At 51.1% G+C, this 17,507-nt stretch overlaps 1 protein-coding gene across 2 annotated transcripts in view; it reads left to right on the forward strand.

Moving 5' to 3' along the window:
- The first annotated feature begins 322 nt into the window (after nucleotides 1–322).
- The window catches only part of CARD11 (caspase recruitment domain family member 11), a 104,657-nt gene continuing 87,472 nt past the window's right edge, over nucleotides 323–17,507 (forward strand). Inside the window, exon 1 of one of the 2 annotated variants that reach the window (XM_043456144.1) lies at nucleotides 323–570. The gene's annotated coding sequence lies outside the window, so the exon portion shown is untranslated. The remainder of the gene's footprint in view (nucleotides 571–17,507) is intronic. The other variant, XM_043456140.1, reaches the window with a different exon arrangement.

Raw genomic sequence — 17,507 nt, forward strand, 5'->3', positions numbered from 1 at the left:
ACCGCCGGCCTTGAGCCCAGACATCCTCCACGGGGCGTCCCTTCCCACGGCCGCTCCTGGGCTCCGGGCCGGGGTCGCAGTCCTGGGGTCGCAGCTGGGTAGGGGCTGAGGCCCAGCCTCTCCGACCGGGGTGGAGGGGGCGGGGCCGCCCCAGGCCTGCGGTGGGGCAGGTGCGGGGGTCTCCTGGCAGCCACCGGGACCCAGAGCCCACCCAGCGCACCCCTTGGCGCCCTCCTACCCCGGCGGCACCCAGGCCCCGCCCCTCCCCCTCTTCCTTATCTCTTTTCTAACCTTTTGCATTTTTTTTTAGTCTCATTTCCTGTCGGGTTTTGCATTTCCCTCCCCCTTCCAGCCTATGACACACTTTCTCTCCTTTTTTCTCTCTTTTGCCTCCCTTGGCCTCCGAACTCCTGCCCGGGTGGCGCGCAGCACCCTCCCGGCCCAACAGCCCCTGGGCCGGCTGCGCCCCTCGGACGGTCCGGGCGGCGGGCCCGAGGGCCGGGGCCCCGGGAGGAAGCCGGCGGCCTGCGCGGAGGAGGCGCCGCGGCTGGCGGAGCATGAGCGGCCCAGGTAGGCGCGGCGGACGCGGGGGTGGGGACCCGGGTTGAGGACCCGGGGGGCGGGGGGGGGAGGCGGGGGCCACCCTGGGGCGGCGGCCGGTCCAGGTGGGGGGCGCGGTCGAGGTGGGTGGGGGGCGCCGAGCGGTCCGGAGTGGCTCGCTTTCTCACCCCTCTGGCTCCATCTCCACCTCCCTCCGCCCGCAGAAAACTTTTCTCTTTCTTCCACTTTATCTCGCCTTTGGGTTTCTCTCGGACCCTCGGTCTCTGAGTGGCCCCGCCTGGCGACGTTCCCCACCCCGCCCCGGCCCCCCGTCCCCCGCCCCTCCGAGAAGAAAGGGATGAAAAGAGGGGGTGGGGGCCGGTGGTCGGGGGCAGCGGGCTGGCCGGGCGCCCCTGGGGGCCCCAGAGGAAGGAAAAGAATCTTTTCTAAAACCTTAAAGGACAGGAAGTCTCCAGACCACAGCCAGGCCTGACTCGCAGGCTCCTGAGAAGGTGGGGCCCCGGGGAGGGGCCCGGGGAGCGAGGTGGGGCCCTGGCTCCTCCGCAGAGCCAGGATGGGTCCCTAGAGGCCTCGCCTCTGGAGTACCCGCCTCCCGGACACTGACCGCCCCAGGGCGCTGCCAGGGCTGGAAAGCCGCCCCGCATAGCCCCCCAGGTCCCCGCCCGCCAGGGTGTCCTGAACCCTCCCGGGGCGAGGAGAAGGGTTCTCTGGGGGAGACAGTTTTGGCGCAGGGAGTGGGGCCTGCTTGCCTGCGTCTGGGCTCCCAGCTTCCTGGCACCTTCTGGGCAGAGTACGAGCAGAGGGCAGTCGGCTCAGACCTGGTCTTGGACCAAACCCATCTCTGCGCAGCCTCTGATTTGTAGTAGAGAAAGACCCGTCCTAACGTTTGCCGCCTCTCCCGAAGGTGTAAGGCTGCTGCCGCTGCCCAGGAAGGAAAGACACGCTGGTCCAGCCCCAGACAGTTGGTGGGCGCCTCCCCTGTGGTTAATGAGCACCAGAAATCTGAAGCCCTGGGTTAATGCTGGGGCAGGAATTTAGCTAAAATGCTGCCCTCTGTCTTTGCCCTGAGTCTGCACTTCCCTCCACCCCCAAGGCCAGGTAAAGAAGTGACCATCGCATTTTGGGCTGTGGGCTGTGGGCAAAGGGAGCCTGGGACTCAGCCGCCCCCATCCCGGGCAGAATGGTTTGGATGTCTGTGCATTTTAATTAGCACCCGGATCAAAAAGGAAGTCTGGTGGCCCCAGCAGCCCCGGGTCTGTTCCTTTGTGTGATTTTTTTTTTAATTGTGGTAAAATACACATGACAAAAACTTTGCAGCCTTAACCACTTTTAAATATACAGTTTAAGGGTAATAAGTGCCTTCACATTGTTGTATAACCATTACCACCATCATGTCCAGAACTTTCCATCTTCCCAAACTGAGACTCTGGCCCCTTTAAACACTAATCCCCCATCTCCCTCCTCCAGCCCCGGGTACCCTTCTACTTTCTGCCTCTCTGAATCTGACTCCTCGGGGGGCTCCATGTAAGTGGAATCCTACCGTGTTTGTCCTTTAGTTCACTGAGCATCATGTCCTCAAGGTTCATCCATGTGGTAGCTGGTGTCAGAGTTTCTTTCCTTCTTAAGGCTGAATAATACTCCGTGGTAGGCATGGACCCCGTGTTATTTATCCACGAATCCTTTATGTGATATTTTAAAATGACTGGTAAACCTAACTCTTATTTTCAAGGTGACGGCCCTGGACTGAATCAGTTAGTGGGCACCTTTTGGGACACAACAGAAGCAAGGTGGAACCCAGATGTCCCCCTCTAAGCAGCTCAGGCCGTACGGTTGCGTTGCCATGCCCAGGGGCTGGCGGAGACTGAGGCTGGAGGGGGAGGATCGAGAGGAGGGTGGATGGCGGACGGTGAGCGTGGGACCCATGGGGATCAGTGGAAGGTTTGGGCCGAGACAGCGCTGGCGGGTCCCGACTCCCTTCTCCACCTTCCCACATGCGTTTCTCCACCCTCCCGATGGAAGCCTTGCTTCCCGGGACTGGAGGCTGTTTCTGCTTCGGTGACTATAGAGCTTCATGCATGAAAAGCCACATAGAGTCCAGTGTTCAGATGATTATGATGAAAAGGGGCCCAAGGCTGATAAGCGGAGCTCCTGCTGACAGTTTAAAATTGCTGTCCGGTCCCTTTTGCTTTGCCCCTACCCTTGGCCTTGAAGACAGTGCCCCCTGGCAGTCAGGACGATGGTGAGGTCCCACGTGGGTCAGATGCCCAGATGACCGCCCCAATCCTGAGTGTGACCAGATCTGTGAAACATGTGTTAAAAAGAAGTCAGATCAGTGACTACGCTGGCGGGCCAGTGGTTAAGACCCTGCGCTTCCACCGTAGGAGGTTTGTTTGGGTTAGATACCTGGTGAGGGAACTGAGATCCCACTTGCCCTGCGGCCAGAAAATAAAAAGCTCAAAAATTTCCGAAAGAATCTGATCAACTGGGGAGGCAACAGGAGGGCCACGGCCCACCTCCTGTGCTGGGGGCCTGGCGGCGGGTGGGAAGGAGCCTCGGGCTGTGGCCCGGACGTGGCTTCCAGTCATGATCGCCGAGCTGTGCCGGCCTGCCACCACTTCAGCAATCTGGGAGTCATTTCTCCCCAATGAAATCAGGGTATTAATGGTGATTATTTTCAGGCCTGTCAGTTACACCAAGCATAAAATGAGAAAACATGAGACGTACATACGACTACCTTTGCTGTTGTTATTCCTGAGATTCAAGGGGGATGAGAGGATGGACGCTGAGGTCGGGGCCTGGGGCTGGAGTGTGGCTTCCCCCACCCATGCTGGGTGGACCCCCTTCCTTGGTCCCCTGGTCTGCAGCCCCAGTCTTCCAAGGCAACCGTGAGGATGGAAGGAAATCTACCCTGTGGATACACTGCATTATCCAGTAGGTCTAGAACATTTTGTCCATGGAATTCTCCTCTGTCCATAGAATTCTCCAGGTAAGAATACGGGAGTGGGTAGCCTATCCCTTCTCCAGGGGCACCTTCCTGACCCAGGGATCAAACCTGGGTCTCCTGCACTGCAGGCAGATTCTTTACTGTCTGAGCCACCAGGGGAAGCCCTAGAACATTTTGAATGGATTTAAATATGGAAACAGAAAAGGAAAAGAAAAGACAACTGTCAAGGAAGCCCCTTAAAATGCTTTTCTGCTCAAGAAAAATTGCATCAGTGGATTCTCAGCCACCGTGCTCGGAAGAATGGGGCTCGTGGGCGTGACCTGTGAAGACCATGCCCAAGCAGCATCCCCCGAAGTCTGCTTGAACAATTCCTTCCTGCTTTTAGTGGGGTGACTATTTTCAGGAGGGTAGACTCTTCGGTTGTGATTTGTTCAGGGCCCTGAGGTTGATAACGGTTGTTGTCACATTGGTGTAATGGTCGGGTGCTGAGAGGTAATCAAGGTTCTCTCTTCCTGCCTTCTCTGGCACGCTCTCTGCCGGTCCAGCCCTGCAGGCAGCTCCCCACGCTCACCTCCTCTGGTCCTCCCAGCTCCCCGCTGATGGATAAGCCAGAGCTCCATCCTCCCCAGGGGGTTTCTGTGTCGAGGCCGTACCCCTCCTCCTCACCCCACACCCACCTCTGAAACGTGCGTCCCCGTACTCTGGAGCACCAGGGCCGAGGCGGGGCCCCAGGCTCTGTCCACACCTCACAGCCTGCAGGTGCCACTGCCGCACCTGTCTGACTGCTGTGTACAGCCAGCGCCTTCCCTGGCGCTGGCCCGGGCCCCACCGAGAGGCCGGATCCTTCAGTGGCAAGATTTAGGGACGTGGAGCCGGCAGAAAGGGCGTCCGTGCCGGTCTGCCGCATACTAGCTGCGTGACCTCGGGGAAGTCGCTGAACGTCTCTGAGCCTCCGTTGCTGCGTGTGTAGAGTGGGTGTGGAAGCACCACCCCTAAATTAACATAGACCAGAGTGTTTCCGAATAAGAGTGCTTCTGCTTTTAAAGGCTCACCTGTGACTTGGCTATTTCTGACAGAGTCGAGGGTGGGCGGTACAGCAGAGTGAAGAATTTAACCCAAAACTGAACTCTCGTCGGACAGATCTGTTTCCTTAATCTACAGAGAACTCTCAGAAGAAATCAGGGAGATGCAGGAGTCAGCAAACTTCTCCTGTAAAGGCCCAGGCAGTAAATGTTTGAGACTCTGACAGCCAGAAGGTCCCCGTGGAAACGGCTCGGCGCTGTCCTTGCAGTGTGGCCAGTGGGGCAGGGTGGACAGTGAGGGGGCGGGGGTGGCTCCATCATAATTTGCTGACTTCAGAATTAGGGAGCTGGACCCAAGAGGAAAATGCTTGAAGGATGTGAACAAACAGAACGTGAACAGACCAATCAATTTACAATGAATAAATGCAAACTAATACAACAGAGACACACGTTTTTTCACTGTCAGACTGGCAAAGATTAAAAAACTTGCAAGGGAAAGCAGGCAGGTCTAATGTGCTGCGGATTTGACAGTATTTACTAACATGGTAAGTGAAGAAACCCAAGAATTCCGCTTCTAGAACATTATCTCACAAATAGACGTGTCCATCTTTTTTTTGCATGCAGATGTTAATTGTACCATTGTTTGTAATGGGGAAAAGCCTGAAACCACACAGATGCTCTTCAAAAGCAAAGTCCATCCATACAGTGGAATTCTGTGAGGCCAGGAATGAGATGAGGGCATAAGGGGTTTTCTAGAAGAAAAAAAAAAAAAAAAAAACCCAGCACGTGGAAGAAACTGCATGGGACAAAAAAAAATTTATTTTTTCTTTAATTACACCTAGACACATCTTGGTGAGATTTCAGAACTCCAAGGATAAGAAGAAAATCCCCAGAGACTTTATAAAGAGTAAGGAGGAAGGTCACCTATAAAAACAAAAGTAAAATCAGTCTTGTATCAGCACTGCTGAAGGCAGAGAGGCAGTGACTTCAGGGAATTGATTTTGGAAAGTCAAACTATTAGACTGAAAACCAAAACAAAAAGAGCATAAGAACAGAGAAAGAAACTGCTCTGGTGGGATGTCTGGGGGAATAGGGGTTGGGGGGATGAAGGGGAAAATTCTAGTTTTCATTTTGTGTCTTTTTCTTTGTTTGTTTTTACCTTAGCAACTGTTATCCTTCTGGTTAAGGAAATAAGAAGGAAAAGCCATGTTTGGAAGAGACAGCAAGGGTTGGTGCCCCCTGCTCTGTCCCGTTGATCCTATAGCCTTCCTGGTTCCCACCTGGATGGACTGCAGGAAGAGACTGCCTCTTGCAGTTCTGATTTCAGTTGTGTCAGAGGAACGGAAATCAGAGGGCCTCCCTGGCTCTGTTGAAAGGCAAAATTGATTGGTTTTTTTTTAAATAAAAAGGATTCGTTTTCCATTAAGGCATAGCACGCGCACGGCGCCTGTCCCAAGTCTGAGGTCCCCGTGGATGGTGCTGCACCCACACCCACGTAACTGGTTACCCAGATCAAGTCTCCTGTCCTTTCCAGGCCTGGGGGGGCAGGGGCGTCCTCCTTCTCCTTCCCGGTTGCTAAGCCCCCTCCCCCCTGCCTGTCCTTGCCCGTCACGTACGTGGCATCGCAGAGCGTGCTCTGGCGTCTCAGCGTGGGCCAGCTGTGTGTGCAGCAGCCCTTGGGTTTTTTCCCTCCCTGCGTAGTATCACGCTGTGAGTGTCCACCACACCTGTGTGTCCATCCTGCCGTGGATGAACTTGTGTGCTGTGTGCAGTTTGGGGCCATGGTGAGAGGTCCTGTGGACACTCTAGGAGTGTCTTGGTGGTGATGACCCACTTTCTTTTAATTGTTTTAATCTGAGGGCAAACAGAACCCTTGAGCCAGCATTAGTGGAGGTTTAGCAAGTTGTTCTGTCAGTGGATGAATGTTGATATGAAGTAAAACATTGGCTTTGACATTGACATTGGGGCTTTGTTTTATTGACATTGGGGCTTTGTTCCTTGCCTCTGACTAAGGATTTGGTCTTTCACGGAAGTTTTCTAAGAAGAAATGGCCTTTAAAAAAGGGATTCCAGTGGAGTTGGTTGGGGGGCGGGGGATGCGGGCAGTTGAATAATAACGATACTTCGCCCTTCTCTCTGAGTCTCCCGGCTTCGGTTCTCAGATGCTTTTCAAAACCAACTTGTGAATCTGCATGGCGCCTGGGGGTGCCAAGGTGGCAGAGGGTAGCGGGTAGCAGAGATGCACGGAGATTCCCGATGCCTCGGGGAATGTTCTCCAGCCTCCTCCGTCCTGTGTTCTGTTCTCTCCAGGGAGGTTTTCTCTCGGGGCCTGGAGTCACAGGGGTTCCAGGCCTGGGGAGGTGTGCGGTTGTGAAGGAAAGAGGCCTGGATGGGAGAGGGCGGTTTCCTCCAGCCGCTCCAAGCGGGGGGGAAACCCCCTTCTGCGCCGAGCGGAGGGCTGCTCCAGAGGAATGGTCAGCCTCTTTCCCCCTCAATTTTGTGTAGAGACGGTCCCCGATCTAGACGTGGGCAGGGCTGGCGCCTCCCGAGGCCTCTCCCGGGCGTGCAGGGGGCCGCCGCCTTGCGGTGTCCTTACCTGGCCCCGCCTCTGTGTGCGTGCCCCCCCGGGTGTCTCTGCGTGTCCCCTCTCCTCTTCTCACAAGGACGCCAGCCCCGCTGGGTTCAGGCTCACCCTAACGGCCTCATTCTAACTTACTCTTCAAAGGCTGTATCTCCAACTGCAGGTGGTGGGGTTGGGGTTTCACCTACGAATGTGCAGGGACGTGACTCAGCCTTTCACGCCTTTACCGAAGGTCTCTTTGAGACTGTTGTCTACACTGTCTGTCCCCGTTTCCCGACCCCCTGTTCTGTCCTGAACGCGCTTCAGTCAGGCTTTTGCCCACAGCCTTGAGTTTAAGTATCCCTTACCACGGTCACGCAAGCCCAGGTCTACTCTTAGTCCTCGTGGGACCTGAAGACGCTCGTCCAGACCAGCGCTGGCTCAGCCGCTCCGCCGCTCCTTGGAACGTGGCATCAGTTCCCTGCCTTCCTGGCTGCTCTTTCCCAGTCTCTCCGAATGCCTCCGTGTCCCCTGACCCCTGAGGTCAAAGGGCTCGGCCTCTCCCTTGGAGCCCCTCCCTGGTTGTTTCAGGCAGACTCAGGGCTCAAGAGCCATCTCTGTGCTCAGGCCCCAGGTTTATCCCTCCTGCCGGGCCTCCCCGGCTGAACGCGGGACCTCAGTAGCCAGCGGCCCTGACTGCCCGGACATGGAGTCGACCCACAGTTGAACTTCGGGGTCTTCCATCCCTAAGTCCTCTCTTCCATGCGGCCAAGTGCTCAGGCCTGAAAACCTGGGGGTGGTCTTCGGTTCCTCCATTAGGACTAGGAGTGTGTCCACTTGCTCAGCACAGAGGACCCAGGTGCTCTGGCTGGGGCCCCAAGACGGTCATTTCCAGGCCTTCTTGCTGCACCGCTCAGGGGCGACTTGTTCCCCCAGCTGGTGGGGCCTCACTGCGATGTGCTGGGGAGACCCGTGGGCTCAGAAGGGGGCGGCGAGACTTGGGTCCTGGGCCATCTTGGCCAAGCCCCTTCTCCCCTTTGGGCTCGGTTTCCTCACCTGTGAGAGAGGAGACAGGGCCGGAATGACAAATGGGTTTCACCTTGAGGCCGAGCTCTGAGCAACTAGTGCTGGCTTGCTTGAGAAAATGCCCCCACCCCCGCCCCCCAGCTCTGCGGAAGAGGGTAGCTCTGTGATCAATTGCCCATGTCTGCTGTGGGTGTAAAACTTACCATTGGAACCAGGGGTGCCCCCATTAGTCATTCCTGCCCCTGCTCCCCTAGACCAGGAACCCACCAGCTTTAAAAACCCGTGATCGCGCCGTGACCTTGAGCAAATCACTTCCCTGTCCCAAGATTTTGTTTCTTCACCAGCAAGATGGAGACAAATAACCCTTGCCTTCCTACTGCACAAAATCGCTCTGAGGAGCGGATGAGATAGTTGGTGAAAAATGGCTTGGAAAATAACAGGCCGCTGTATAAATGCAAGGTTTCATTGTTATTAATTGACCTCCCCCAACCACGACTTTGTGTTTGTCAGGCCTGCCTTGGAACCATCTTCCTGGGCTGGGCGAAAAGCCTTTGCTTTCGTTTTTGCTCCCCCTTGGGCAAGACAGCGCCATTTGGATTTTCCTGGTGATGCTGAGAAAGGGGATTAATATGAACGCTGGGTGTGGGGGTGTGCTGTTTCTGTGCTTGGGGGAGCGCGGCGTCTTTCACAGCCTCCGGGCAGGTGAAACCAAGAGGCCTTCTCTGGAACCCTTCAGCGGCTCGGCGCCTGCATCCCACCGCCCCACCACTCTGTGAGGCTTCTGCAGGACGGGCGTGGAGAAACCTTCCCTGAGTAAATTTCTGTCTCCCTCGAGGGTTCATCCTTATTATCCAAATCTCTGGAGTTAAATTAATTCTCCGGTTGGGCAGTCGGGAGCGGGGGGTCTCCCCGGAGCACCACCGAGGGTGGCTCTGCTTAATTTCTGAGGAAGCACGTGCCCCGCAGCCCGTGGGGATCCAGTGGAGATAGCCAGATATATCTGTTTCTGTTCCCTGATGAAAACCGCATCCCTCCCCTCAATCCACAAGCCTCCCCTCTTTCACCTTGAATGTTGTTAATGCCCCATGTTTTCTGCCAGAATCCCAAACAGAGTCTCCGTTTGCAGCTTCCCAGAGACCCAGGGGAGCCATCTGTTCTTACATTATTTGGTTTAAGCAAAGCTTTAGGGCATATCTTCTTGCCAGTGGTGTATCCTGAGTCGGATTCATTGCTCAGGCTCTTATTTATTGGCAAGTGTGTTTTATTGTAATGCGTTCCATTTCCTTCTGTCTTTTACTTTGGGCTTCCTCCTGCAACTTTTGTCATGAACAGTGTTTGGTTCGGTGTGAAATGAGACGCATTCAGAACTCTTTCTGAGCCATAAAGTTTTGATTTTTTTTTTTTTCTGGTTTGATTCTTATTTTTTTTTTTTTTTTTTTAGTGGCAGAAAAATAAAGGACTCGCGTTTCCGGTAGGCCTGGAAATGGTGAATCAGATTTTTGTTTTGTTTAAAACCTGAGAACCTCAGGCAGGGGTTGAGAGTCTCTGGACGGAGCTGAATGCTGTGTTTCGGGGTTTGGGCTGACATCCCTTCCCCACGGGCCATTTCTCGGGAGAGGGGGTGGCCACCCACGGAGGCTGACTTGAGAGGGGCCAGAAGGGCTGCCTGAGTCACAGCTGCCCCGGGCTGAGTGGGCACTCACACTTCCTCCCTTCCTCTTGTGCTCCACGAGGCGTTTGTGATGCAATGCCTGGCGTTATTCACAGACTGACTGGTGCAGTTGAGTGTGAACTCTGCCTCTCCCAGCAGGCGACCTTGGACGAGTCACCGAACCCATCGGTGAAGTGGAAGTAAGACAGCACACTTCCCACAAGAAGGTGGATGAGGTAGCATTCACCAAACGCCCTGCAGCGGGCACTGCGTCCAGGCAGGCTTTGCTGGGACAGGTGTGCATTCACGATATAGATGCGCCCTGCTTGTTAGCTGGGCGCCCTGGAGCAGGCTCTGAAGGGCCCCCGGCAAACCTAAAATCTAGCAAGAGCCGTTTACCTTCATTCCTTGCCTGACCCCTGTGCATTAATACTCACTCCTGCCGTTGTCCACTATGCACCTTAAGAAGGAGCCAGCACCCACCACTGTCAGGCAGTCCACGAGGTACCAGGGATAAAGAGATGTAAAGGCGGGGCTCCCCTCCCCTCAAGCCTGCGGTCTGGTGAGGAGGCAGTCAGCTGGGAGATAAAAGAGGCCCGCCTTGAGGACAGATGGGAGAGAGCAGGACACCCGGCTCTGCCCGAGGGAGACAGAGTGACCTCCAGGGCCGACCGAAGCTGAAACGAGACTTGGGAAGCCGCAAGGCTTTTTGCAGGCAGAGAGGCGCGGAGGGCCCTCTGAGCAGAGAAACGGCACGTGCCAAGCGGTGGAGGTGGGATGCGTGTCGGTGTTGGAAAAAGACGGGAAGGTGTGGGGACGGGGAGGAGGGGCCCCCGAGAGCCCCCGGAAGCTGTGCCAAGGAGACAGATGCTGTCCTGTGGGCGCGGGCCAGCTGCTGGGGCGATGGAGCCATGGCCGGCAGCCAGGATGGATGCGCAAGTTCGAAAGATCACAAACAGCGGTGCTGAGAACAGATGGGAGACTCGGGGAAAGAGGCAGGGAGGGCCCCTCTGGTGGGACGCGGGCCAGGATTAGCTGTGTCTTTATTGTAAATAAACTTTGCATGGAAGCATAACATTCATACAAGAGGCGTGCACAGATCCTAAGTGCAGCGCGACAAATTTTCACAACATCAACGCACCATCTTGAGCACCCAGATCAAAACACAGAGTGTGGCCAGTTGAAAATCAATATTTTAATGAAAAATAGTAACGGCTTTTCACAGAACAGTAGTTTTTAGTATGAGTATGTCCCCAATACTACATGGGACGTTCATGTTCTTCAAAACAATTGGTTATTTATTCAAGATACAAATGGAGCTGGAAGCCCTGTATTTTATCTGACAACCCTGGCTTCTCCACGTTGTTGCAAGTGGAAGTTACTGCTTCCATGTTTATATTGCCAGTAAGAGTCTGTTTGATGACTGTTTCACGTTTTATCAAGACCACCACTGATGGATACCTGGGTGGCTTCCAGCTCGGGGCCATCAGGAATAGGGCTGCTCTGAGCATTCTTATACTTACCTTTTGGAGACCTGTGCTTTTATTTCCACCCAAGAGTGGACCTCCTGGATCTTAGACTCTGTTCATATTCAGCTCTAGTAAATACCGCCACATCATTTCCCCCCGATTGTTGTTGCAGAGTGCACCCCCCGCCGTACGTGATGGGAGTCCTGGTGGGTACACACCCCTTCTACAGCGGCTCACAGACACAGCGTCGTCTGTCTCTTCATTTGAGCGGTCCCGACCAGCGTGCAGTCAAAACACGTCATTGGTGCGGTTTTAACTTGGTTTCATTTATGACCAAGTCGAATGCTGTTTCATGCGTTGATCAGCCATTTGGCTGTCCTCCTCTGTGAGTGTCTGTTCCGGTATTCTGCCTGTTTTCCCGTTGGTGTGTCTTTCTCTTGTTGAATTGGAGTAGTTCTTTACATATGACAGGTCCTCTGCCAGATGTGTGTCTTGCACAGAGCTTCCTCCGGTTCGTAGCTTGCCTTTCCATTCTTACTGTGAGTCTGCTGGTGAACAGGGGCTTTTCATTCTACTACAGTCCAGCTCATGTGGGCTTTTCCCCTCATGGTTCCCTCTTTTCTGAGTCCTGTTGAAGATATGCCTTCGTAGTTTATCCAGGTTTATTACATTTCTTAATGTGGCTACTGCAAGGAGATCAAACCAGTCAATTCGAAAGGAAAACAGCTCTGAATATTGATTGGAAAGACTGTTGCTGAAGCTGAAACTCCAATACTTTGGCCACCTGATGCAAAGAGCCGACTCATTGGAAAAGACCCTGATGCTGGAAAAGACTGAGGGCAAGAGGAGAAGGGGATGACAGAGGATGAGATGATTGGATGGCATCATTGACTCAATGGACATGAGTTCGAACAAGCTCTGGGAGATGGTGAAGGACACGGAAGCCTAGGGTGTTGCAGTCCATGGGGTTGCAAAAGAGTCAGACATGATTTGGCAACCTAACAACAACTTAAAAATTAAAATTATATGTGTAGTTCAAAAAAGAGAGAGAGAGATGCTTACCCCAAGGTGTGTGTTTACTCCTAAAAGCTTTGCTGTCTCATCTTTCACATTTAGATCTAGAATGGATTTTTCCTTTAATTAAGGATCATTTATGTACAATAAAGCACACCTATTTTTTTTTAAGCACACCTATTTTAAATACACAGACCAGTGAATTTTGATAAAAGTGTATGTCCATGTAACCACAACCACCATCAAGATAGAAAAGATTTCCATCACCTCATAAAGTTGTCTCGTGTCCTCTTGCTTCTCAGAGTGTGGTCCATGGACCAACAGTGTCTGCTTCACTGGAGATCTGCTTAGGAACAGACTCTCAGGCCCCACCCCAGGCTGACCAAATTAGAATCCGCATTTTAACAAAATTCCTAGTGACTTTGTATGCACATTAAAGGTTCAGAGACAATCTGAGTTCCTTTGAAGAAAGGTGACAAGCAAAAAATGCTGTTTCTATTGTTATTAATGGCATAGCCTGAAGCAAGGCAAGATAAATGATAGATTATTGAGTTCACAGGGGGGAAGTGAAAGAGAAAGGTTGGGGGGATTTTGAAGGCATTGAAGGAGCGCCCTCTATTCCCTGGACTACTTCCTCTTCTGGAGACCTGACCCCACTAATGTCCTGTGAAGCTGAGAGATAAGATTTGCAGCTGTGGGGGGCTGTGGGTTCCCGGGCCAGCCGATTCCTGGTCTGTGCCCTGGACCAGCAGGAAGAAAGCCATCCTCACGACCAAGTCCACAGACCCCTTGATTTTTTGCTGTTATTTAGTCGCTAAGTCATGTCCAACTCTGAGACCCATGGACTGCAGCATGCCAGGCTTCCCTGTCCTTCACTGTCTCCAGGAGTTTGCTGAGATTCATGTCCATTGAGTCAGTGATGCCATCCAGTCATCTCATCCTCTGTTGCCCTCTTCTCCTGCCTTCAGTCTTTCCCAGTATCAGGGTCTTTTCCAATGAGTCAGCTGTTCGCATCAGGTGGCCGAAGTGTTGGAGCTTCAGCTTCGGCATCAGTCCTTCCAATGAGTATTCTGGGTTGATTTCCTTTAGCATCAACTGGTTGGATCTCCTTGCAGTCCAAGGGACCCTCAAGAGTTTTCTCCAGCACCATTGTTTGAAAGCATCAATTCTTCAACACTCAGCTTTCTTTATGGTCCAACTCTGACGTCCATGTGTGACTACTGGAAAAAAACAGCTTTGACTAGACTGACCTTTGTTGGCAAAGCGCTGTCACCTCTTTTTGTATTTGCGTTGGTTTAAAAAGGCAAATACTTCCACGGGGCCTATGCTGCTGCTAAGTCGCTTCAGTCATGTCCGACTCTGTGCGACCCCATAGATGGCGGCCCACCAGGCTCCCCCATCCCTGGGATTCTCCAGGCAACAACACTGCAGTGGGTTGCCATTTCCTCACTTTTTACGGAGCCTATAATAAAAAAAACAAAACAAAACAAAAAAACACATCAATTTTCCAGCCCTCCCTCCCCACTCTTCTGACACTTCAATCATCTCCTTTTCAGATGGCCCCTCACCCTTCACACCTAGAATTCAGTTTTCCAGTGAGTAAGCCTTTCTTCTGCCAAGGCTGGGAGAGAGTCTAAGGGTTGAACTTCATCTTCAACTGATTCTTCTGGTGTGAACCCACCCTGCACATCCCTCTGTGGTCCAAGGTGCCTCTGTTTTCTGGGCGTTTCTGGGATTCGACAGAGCAAATTGGCTTTGTTCTTTCCAGCTCTTCTATCATTAAGCACTTAGGTTTTATCCTTTTCTACTCCAATTCATTGGGCTTCCCAGGTGACACTGCTGATAAATAAACCCGCCTGCCAGTGCCGGAGGCATAGGAGACGCAGGTTCCCTGGGTCGGGAAGATCCCCTGGAGAAGGGCATGGCAACCCACTCCAGTATTCTTGCCTGGAGAATCCCTTGGACGGAGGAGCCTGGTGGGCTGTGGTCCATGGGGTCACACAGAGTCGGACACTATTGAAGCAACTTAGCACGCGTGCATGCACTCCACTTCATTAGACATTTTAAAATTATAAATTGTTTCCTTTAAAAAATTCAACAAAAGAATGTATACATATATTAAAAAGAATACTAACAAAAAGGCTTCATATTTCAGTCTATGGAATTTATTGTTGTGAATGGTTTGAAATCCAATCAAATACACTAAGTTAATTGAATTTCCTCCCGAAGGGCTGTCCCATCCCTTTCCCTCTGACCTGCAGGGGTGAGTTTCTGGTGTATTGTTTCCTTATATCCCCGGCACTAAAGCTGAGCTCACTGTTCTGTTCCTTGGATCTGTTTGTCTTTTGCCAAAAAAATACCAGGCTACCTTTTCCCTCTTTGTTTTCTGCGTTATCGGGTTTTAACACAGCATTTCATGGCCCCATTTTTACCTCCTCTCTCAAGCATAGCAAGTGTTTAAGTTGTTTTTAGCTTAGAACGTACATTTTTACCTAATCCGAGTCTCCAGTGAAATGACACCACGTGCGGACACCTCATGACCGAATGCTCCCCATTCATCCCTCCCAACCTTCTGAGATTCCTGTCCATCATTTCACTCACCCACTCACTGCGGTTACCCCAGACACTGTTACTATGATGACTTTAAAAAGCAGTAGTCAGGCAGATCTATTAGGAATGAGAAAAATAGCAAAATCCCAGGTGGTCCAGTGGTTAGGGCTCGATGCTTTCACTACCGAGGGCCCAGGTTCAATCTCTGGTCGGGGGAACTAAGATCCCACAGAAAAGAAAGGAAAAAAGATCTTATTTACTTTTAATTATTCCTTCTCCAATGCTCTTCCTTTCTGTATGCCGTTTTTCTTCTGCCTGAAGAGCCTCTTTTATTGATAACGTATCTTGCCTACTGGCCATAAATTCCCCTGTTCTCTTTACTCTGAGAAAGTATTCATTTCTCCTTCACACTTGAGGACAGTTTGGCTGGAAATTGATGTCTGAGCTGGTGGTCTTTGCTGTCTTAATCCGTGCCGTGTCTCACCCCACTTCCTTCTTACTTGTGTGTCTGTGGTAGGGAGTCCACTGCCATTCTTATCATTATTTCTACAGAGGACAGGTGTTTTTCCCCTCTCTGGCTTCTCTCGGGATTCTCTGTTTGGTTTTGGATTCCTGCAGTTTGGATCTAATATTCCCAGGTGTATTTTCCTTGTTATTTACCCCGCTTGGTATTCTCTGAACTTCCTGGATCTGTGGGGTTTGGTCACAGTTCCGTTATTAACTCAACTATTACTAACATTCTTCAACAAGTCAAAGTGTTAGTTGCTTAGCCATTCCAACTCTTATGTGACTCTCAATGGACTGTAGCCCGCCAGGCTCCTCAGTCCTTGGAATTCTCCTCCAGGCAAGAATACTGGAGTGGGCTGCCATTTCCTTCTCCAGGGGATCATCCCAACCCAGGGATCGAACCCAAGTCTTCTGCATTGCAGCAGATTCTTTACCATCTGAACCACCAGGGAAGTCCTAATAATGTTCTTGGCCATTACTAACTCAACTATTTCTTTTGCTTTCTTCTCCCTCTGCTCATCCAATTATGAATATCCTACACTTTCGATGGGCTTCCCAGGTGGCTCAGTAGTAGAGAATCCACCTGTCAATGCAGGAGATGCAGGTTCGATCCCTGAGTCAGGAAGATCCCCTGGAGAAGGAAATGGCAGCCCACTCCAATATTCTCAGTGAAATCTCATGGACCGAGGAGCCTGGCGGGCTACAGTCCATGGGGTCACAACACCACCACCTTTGGTATCCTCCAATAACTCTTGTTTATTCTGTCCTGTTTTCCTTTCATTCTTTTTTCTGTTTACATTTCAGCTTTGAAGTTGTAATGACCTATACTCAAGCTCACTGATATTAGTTAGGATCAGCTACACTGTGTGACAGACACCCAAATATCAAGGTCTTAAAGAGCCGGTGATACATTTTTTTTTTCTCTCATGTAAAATCAGGGTGGGTGCGGGTAAACAGGATGGCTTTCTTCCAGGCAGCCCTTCGGGGACCCGGGCTTTTTCCGGTGTGTGTCCCTCTGAGCCTGGATTACAGTGTTGTTTGCATCCAGGCAGCAGCAGGACAGAGGCGTGCACACGGGGAGGTTTATTACAGACCCAGCCCAGAAGCCGAGCACAGCGCTTTTGTTCACAGCACTGAGATCTCAGTCCTTGAGCCCAGAGGACGAGAGAGGGGAATTTCAGGAACAGCTACCATCCTTACCACTTACGGCTTTGCTTCAGATCTTAAACACTCTGTTGGAATTTCAATCGTATTGAATCTGTAGATCAATTTGGGGGGAGACCGGCATCTTTATGATAAGTTTTTTCACCTGCAAGCTTGGTTTATCTCCTCATTTTTAAAGGTCTTCTATAATGTCTTTCAATAAAGTTTTAACATCTTCTCTATAAAAGTCTTGCTCAGTTTTTGTTCAACTTATTCCTAATATCTTTCGTTTTTTACTGCTGTTATAAAGAATATCTTTTAAAACTTTGCATTTATGTTTGTTACTAATGTAGAGAAACACAGTTGATCTTTTTTATATTTAACCTTGGATTCATAACTATACTAAACTTTTAAATAATAATATCTAGTTTTTTTGGTTTTTCTATGTAGATAATATCATTTTTAAGTTATGACAATGTTTTTGCTTCCTTTCCACTTTTTAGATCTTTTTATTTCTTTTTCTTTTCTTCATTTATTTTTTTCACTGTGCTGGCTAGCATCTCCAATAAAGCATTGAATAATAGCAGTAATCTTGAGCCTCTGTGTTTCGGCGTCAATCTTGAAGAAAAAGCTTTCAAAGCTTTACCTTTAACTGTTGTGTTTTGCTAGAGGATTTTTGTGGATATACTTAACTAGGTTAAGAATGTTTATTTTCTTTCCATTCCAATATATTTGGTCAAGAATACATGTCGAATTTTATCAAGTGCTTTTTCTACACATTTTTTCTTTAACAGAAATGGCTATACAGGCACACCTTAGCCATCCTGAAGGTTCAGTTCCAGACCATCTCAGTAAGCAAGCCGCATGAATCTTTTCATTTCCCAGTGAAAGTAAAAGTCATGTTTACACTGTACTGTAGCCTGTTTAGTGTGCAAGAGCATCATGTCTAAAAAAGCAAAGTGAAAGTGTTCGTTGCTCAGTCATGTCTGACTGTTCTCAACTCCATGGACTGCAGCACGCCAGGCTTCCCTGTCCTTCTCTATCTCCCAGAGTTTGTTCAA

Source organism: Cervus canadensis, chromosome 32 (genome assembly GCF_019320065.1).
Source record: "Cervus canadensis isolate Bull #8, Minnesota chromosome 32, ASM1932006v1, whole genome shotgun sequence".
Taxonomy (NCBI): Eukaryota; Metazoa; Chordata; class Mammalia; order Artiodactyla; family Cervidae; genus Cervus; species Cervus canadensis.